Consider the following 6,725-nt stretch of genomic DNA (forward strand, 5'->3'; position numbering starts at 1 on the left):
CTTCCTTCCTTCCTTCCTTCCTTCCTTCCTTCCTTCCTTCCTTCCTTCCTTCCTTTTCTCCCTCCCAGAGCCCAATCTCTGAAAATAGCTATTAATTTCTTCTTCTTGGTCAGCCAGTAGTTTAGCTGGTATATGATAATGGATTGTCCACCATTTTCCTCTTACTTCAAAGGCAAAACTCAGTGGATGTAGACTTTCTTGTGCTGCTGCTGTGTCATTCTGAGTGTTGATCTCTATGTGAAGAGATCTTTTTCCTCTGGCATCTTTCAAATTTTTATTTACTTTTTTCTTTTTTTCCTTGTAACACCCTTGTGCCTTTATAAATAATTCTGCTCTGGATTTAATAAGAATTTGCAATTGGAAGACTCATGCTTCTATTCTCTGGAAGGTGCTCTTGGGCTTTGTGGTTTTATTTGAATACTTGCTTTCCTTCACTTTATTTCCAAATCATTTACTGGTTTTTCTAAAAAAATATTGTCCTTCCTATTTTTTTTATTTCTGAGAACTTTTAATATTTTCCTCAAATGTTTCTCTTTATAACATCTTGTTCTTTTCTTTTGACAAAATAATGCCTGCTCTTCTCTTCGTGAGTTAGAATCTATGCTATTTTCTTCTGTTTTCTGTGTTATCTCTGTTTTCTGTGAGTTGCTTGGGTTTTTTTGCAGTGGGGATTTGCCTCAACTTACTGGTAATCTTTGGATATCTTTTCATACTGAAATGTAAGGCTCAGAAGAATTTATTGAAAGCCGTAGACTGGGAGTCTGTCTGTGAAGGGGTTGCTAAGTGGTTTTAACCAATTTGTGAAAACTTTAGCATCTTTCTTCAAGGGAGTTTTCCTTTGGGGACATTCCAGCTCTTTAGGGATGAACGTCTTAGTTTCCTGTGGAGGAATATAGGCCTGGATGCCTGTATTTTGAAAGACAGGGGACATAGGATGAGCTGTTCAGTAAATAGGGTTTAACTTTCACCCTCTGCTTTCAGTCTGGGGCTCCATTCTTGCTCTCTTCTGAATCGTGGTTTCCAAGACTCGAACTTCTTCTCCCTTCTGCCCCATCATATTTCCTACAGGGAAGCTAGAGGGGTATATTTTGGATATGAGGTTCCCTTCCATAGGCTCATGTGTCATAGGCCTGGTCCCTGGCTGGTAGTGCTATTGAGAGGTAATTGGACCATGAGGACTCTGCCTTCATCAATAGATTAACCCACTGATGGATTCCTAATTTGGCATTATTGGGAAGGTGGTAGAGACTTTAGGAGGTGGGACCTGGTTTGAGGAAGTAGGTCCCTGAGGCATGAAAGATCTCTCCATTATGCCATATGTATCAGTCTCAGAAATGATGGCTTGTATACCTTCAATGTACTTGATGATTTGTGAATGGATTAATTTCACTTACCTAATTACTAAAGTACTCTGCACTCCTTCCTTTATTGAAGTTTTTATTGTGGTTGTTTTGTATTTATATGCAGGCAGGTAGATTTCAATGATACCCTCTATTTGGTACCATATACAACTCATATGTATGTATGAATGGATGGATGGATGATGGATGATGGATTGATGGATGGGTGGGTGGACTCATGGATGATGGATAGATGGGTGGATGGATGGATGGGCAGGTGGATGGGTTGATGGATAGGTGGATAGGTGAATGGATGGATGATGGATGGGTGGATGGATGGGTTGATGGGTAGGCGAACAGATGAGTGGATGGGTGGGTGGATGGATGAGTGGGTGGATGGATGAGTGGGTGGATGGATGAGTGGGTGGATGGATGAGTGGGTGGATGGATGGAGGATGGATGAGTAGATGTGTGGGTAGATGGATGGGTAGACAGATGAATGGATAGGTGGGTGGGTGGATGAATGGGTAGTTGAATGGGTGGATGGGTGAATAGGTAGATAGATAGATTGAGGGGTAGATTGATTGATGGGTAGGATAGATTGATAGATGGGTGGGTGGGTGGATGGGTAGATGGCTAGATGGATGTACTGCTATAGGTAGAACCCAAGGCTTTGTGACTGCTAAACAAGCACTCTACCACTGAGCTACAGTCTAGTTCTCATTTTTGGTAGGTTGCTCCTCCTTTTTGCTGTTTGGTGCCCCAGGAAATGTAGACCCTAGCAGGCATCAGCCCATCATCTGGGCCAAGTAACACCTACCTGCATTAGCAAACTCCCTCACATTTGGACTGCCTGGCTAGCAGCTGAGGGAAGGGCTGCTCTCCATGCCTGAAGGGGCTCAGTTTCTCTTCCTCTCCCGAGCAGAAGTGGGGGGCTCTTAAAATAGCCTTCCGTCCTTGCAATTTGAATACAACCACATGGCCCTTCTCAAGGGTCATCTTTTTGTTGAAAGTTCTCCCCTGGCCCCCAATCATTCTCATGGCAGATTTTAAGAAGTTGTACCTTGTCTTTTGTTGCTAAGTGGTTCTGGGTAAAACGCAGTCAGCTTCCAGTCCCTCGTGTGTGCCGTGTGGTGCTGCTGAGCCTGTGACCTGCAGGCCTCCTCGCCATGAATTCCTGGCTGGAATCTGAATGGTTCGAAGACTTGCTAAGTCAGGGGCTCAAACCTTGAAGAGCACCAAGGCCATGTTCAGATACACATTCGTAGGTCCGCCTCCCTCTTCTGTCCCCAGTCACCTGAACATCATTTAAACATAAGTCTTTTCTTTTGTCTTCTTTAGGTATTTTGAAGGAGACTGATTTGACTTTAGTGGAAGGCTCTGGAAAGTTTGTTGTATTAAGTGGCCCACACATAAAGGTGGATGTGAAATGCTTTTAGTAAGTTGTCTTCTTTGCAGTGGTCTAAAAAGACGAGGGTATCTTTCCTTGAGATTAGAAGAACATGTCATCTTTTACAAAGACAGTATGGCTTTCGTTCTCATAATTTGGGAATGTTCTGCTAGTTAGTTGCCACCAGAAAAAAACGTGGCTATAGTTCAAATATTTTTGGATGATTTAATTGGCAGGAAGCAGGGAGGAGGCTGATATTTTCCAGCCTTAAATTGAGTTTATAGTTAATAAAACCATTTGGCAGGTCACATAATTTGTAGCATATATCTTGAGATTAATATTTGAAGGTACACTAAGAAATTGCAGGTTTAGCCGGGCGCTGGTGGCTCACGCCTGTAATCCTAGCTACTCAGGAGGTTGAGATCTGAGGATCGCGGTTCAAAGCCAGCCTGGGCAGGAGAGACCCTGAGACTCTTATCTCCAATAAACCACCAGAAAACCGGAAGTGGCGCTGTAGCTCAAGTGGTAGAGCGCTCGCCTTGAGCTGAAGAGCTGAGGCCCACGACCGACAAAAAAAAAAAAAAGAAATTGCAGGTTTAGCCGGGCATTGGTAGCTCACGCCTATAATTCTAGTTACTCAGGAGGCTGAGATCTGAGAATTGCAGCTCGAAGTCAGTTGGGCAGGAAAGTCCGTGAAATTCTTGTCTCCAGTTAATCACCAAATAACTGGAAGTGGAAGCTGGGAAGGTGGCTTAGTGGTAGAGTGCTTGTCTAGCATGCATGAGGCCCTGGGTTCCATTCCTCAGCACCACATACACAGAAAAAGCTGGAATTGGTGCTGTGGCTCAAGTGGTAGAGTGCTAGTCTTGAGCAAAAGAAGCTCAGGGATAGTGTGTAGGCCCTCAGTTTAAGCCCCAGGATTGGCAATAATAATAATAATAATAACTGGAAGTGGCACTGTGGCTCAAAGTCGTGGAGTGCTAGCCTTGAACAAAAGAACTCAGGGACAGTGCCCAGGCCCTGAATTCAAGTCCCACAACCAACAAATTTAAAAAAAAAAAGAAATTGCATGGTTGGAGATCAGATATCTTGCACCTTCAAGAAATATGTGTATATATTTGAATATGTTTTAATTTCCTTACTAGCCACAGAATCCTTTTTTTTTTTTTATTGTTGGTTATGAGGCTTGAACTCTGGGCCTGGGCGCTGTCCCTCAGCTCTTCAGCTCAAGGCTAGTGCTCTACCACTTGAGCCACAGTGCCACTTCCGGCTTTTTCTGCTTATGTGGTGCTGAGGAATTGAACCCAGGGCCTCATGCATTCGAGGCAAGTACTCTACCACTGAGCCACCTTCCCAGCCCACAAAAGAATCTTTTTTTTCCCTTCCAATACTAGGATTTGAACTCGGGGGGTCTGGGCACTGTCCTTTAGCTTTTTTGCTCATGGCTGGCACTTCACCACTTGAACCACACCCCCATTTCTGGCTTTTTGCTGGTTAACTGGAGATAAGAGTACTTTGGATTTGACTGCCCAGGCTGACTCAAACCTTACTCCTCACATGTTAGCCTCTTGCTTGAGTAGCTAGGATAATAGACGTGAGCCATTGTGCCCAGTAATCATGGAAACTTGATAGCTCATTTGTCTATATATAGAAGTGTCTGTATGTATCATGGTTTGTGGAGAGTCATGTCCCAAGTACTTCACAAAGATGACAGCCCTGCCAGGTCTTCGATCGTGCATCTTTACAATTAGCTACACAGGAGAGCTGCATTCCAGGTGCCGACAGAGTTTAACTTTGAACATTTCGCCACCCCACACTGGCTGAACTTTTGGTTGAAGAAGGCAATGTCTCTGGGGGATTGCTGGCTGCCTGACTTGTTCTGAACTTAACCATGACTAGAGATCTCTGTATCTGACGCGATGTGAGCCTGGTGCTTCCTCTTGGTGCCAGTGGGCAAAGTTGATGGATGCTGTGTTGATAGATGCTAAAACAAAAAAATCCTCACCAGGCACCAGTGAGTGGCTCATGCCTGTCATCCTAGCTACTCAGAAGGCTGAGATCTGAGGATTGCGGTTCAAAGCCAGCCCAGGCAGGAAAGTCCGTGAGACTCTTGTCTCCAATAAACCACTAGAAAACCAGAAGTGGTGCTGTGGCTTAAGCAGTAGTGCACTTGCCTTGAGCTGAAGAGCACAGGGACAGCACCCAGGCCCAGAGTTCAAGACCCACGACCGACAGAAAAAAAAAAAAAGCCTCATGTATTTCCTTGCTATATTGGTTACTTTAATCCAAACCATGTTTTTTTTTTGTGGGGGAGGGGTGTTGAGACAAATGTTGCTTCTTCCAAAAAGTAGATTCTTATTTTCTTTAATGTGACAGATGAGCCAATCTCTGGTGGCTTACACTTGTCATCCTAACAACAAGAGGCTGAGATTTGAGAACTGTGGTTCGAAGCCAGCCAGGGTTGGAAAGTCCATAAAATTCTTATCATCAATTAACCACCAGAAAAGAAAAAAGAAAAAGCTAAAGTGGAATTGTGGTTCAAGTAGTAGAGCATTCGCTTTCAAGAAAAAAAACTCAAGGACATGCCTACCCTGCCCCTTCCGGAAAAAAACGTGAAAAAATGTGCCCTGTAGTTGACTCTAGTCTAACATTTAAGCCCGTGGGTGCCCTTCATAAGGTTGGTGAGCCTTATGTAAGCAGTGGAAGACGCCAGGAGAAAGACTAAGGTCCCCTAAGAAAAAGAGAAGTTGACCTCTGTGTGGCCTTTGTACCTAAACATCAGCTTTTCCCCAGAGCCGATGTGAACTACCCCTGAGATGTCAGAATTTCCAGCTTCCACCATCATGGGAACAAACATCGTAAAGTAAGCCTCTCTTGCTGGGTTCTGGTGGCTCACGCCTGTCATCTAAGCTACTCAGGAGGCTGAGGTCTGAAGATCATCGTTCAGAGCTGACTAGAGTAGGCAAGTCTGTGACACTCTTATCTCCAATTAACCACCAAAAATCTGGAAGTAGAGCTGTGGCTCAGGTGATAGAGTATTAGCCTTGAGAGAAAAAGCTAGGGGAAAATGCCCAGATTCTGACCTCAAGTCTCAGTACCAGCACACGCATGCATGTACATGTACATGTACACGTACACACACACACACACACACACACACACACACACGATAATTGGCAACATTTCTTTCCTTGCATTGACTTTAAAGGCTCTAACCAAATCTGTGCCTTCTCTTTAAGTAAACATGATGGGCGTACATTATTAGTGGTGGCTGTACCAAGAACCTGGGGTAGTGTCACTCAGGACTTTTGGCTGGCGTGCTTACTTTGAGCCTTCCTCCTCTTTCTCCCGCTACTCTGTATTTGGTCGTTGAGTGTTTTCTGACACAGGGGATTAAATACAAAAGCAGTGTACTTTTCCATCCATGTCAAGATACACACTTTTGGAATTGTGGTGAGGGACAATACTTCAGTGATTGGCTGGAAGGGGCCTCTCGGGATCTTGCAGCAGCAGCTTGTGCTAATCCACTGTGAGTCCCTGAGCCCCTGGTCTCTTCGGACACTGGTTTTCTAAAGGCTTCATGGAGTCATGTGAACTTTTCATCATGGGACAAACTTCACTAACTTTTCTATCTTTCCTCTTTTTATCCTTGCCTTCTGTGTGTGTGTGTGTGTGTGAACATGCTAGTACTGGGGGTTTAAACTCAAAGCCTCCTGCTCATTTGGCTTTCTTGCTCATGGTTGCTGTTCTACCACTTAGACCATGCTTCCAGTCTAGTATTTTGCTGATTAATTGGAGATGGAGTCTCATATACTTTTCTGCTTGGGCTGGCTTTGAACCTTGATCCTCCAGGTCTCGGCTTCCTGAGTAGGTAGATGAGAGCATGAGCCATCAGTGTCCAGCTAATTGCAACGTGTGTGTGTGTGTGTGTGTGTGTGTGTGTGTGTGTGTGTGTGTGTGTGTGTGTGCCAGTTCTGGGGCTTGACCTCAGGGCC

Source organism: Dipodomys ordii, unplaced genomic scaffold (genome assembly GCF_000151885.1).
Source record: "Dipodomys ordii isolate 6190 unplaced genomic scaffold, Dord_2.0 Scaffold2, whole genome shotgun sequence".
In the NCBI taxonomy this organism is placed as follows: Eukaryota; Metazoa; Chordata; class Mammalia; order Rodentia; family Heteromyidae; genus Dipodomys; species Dipodomys ordii.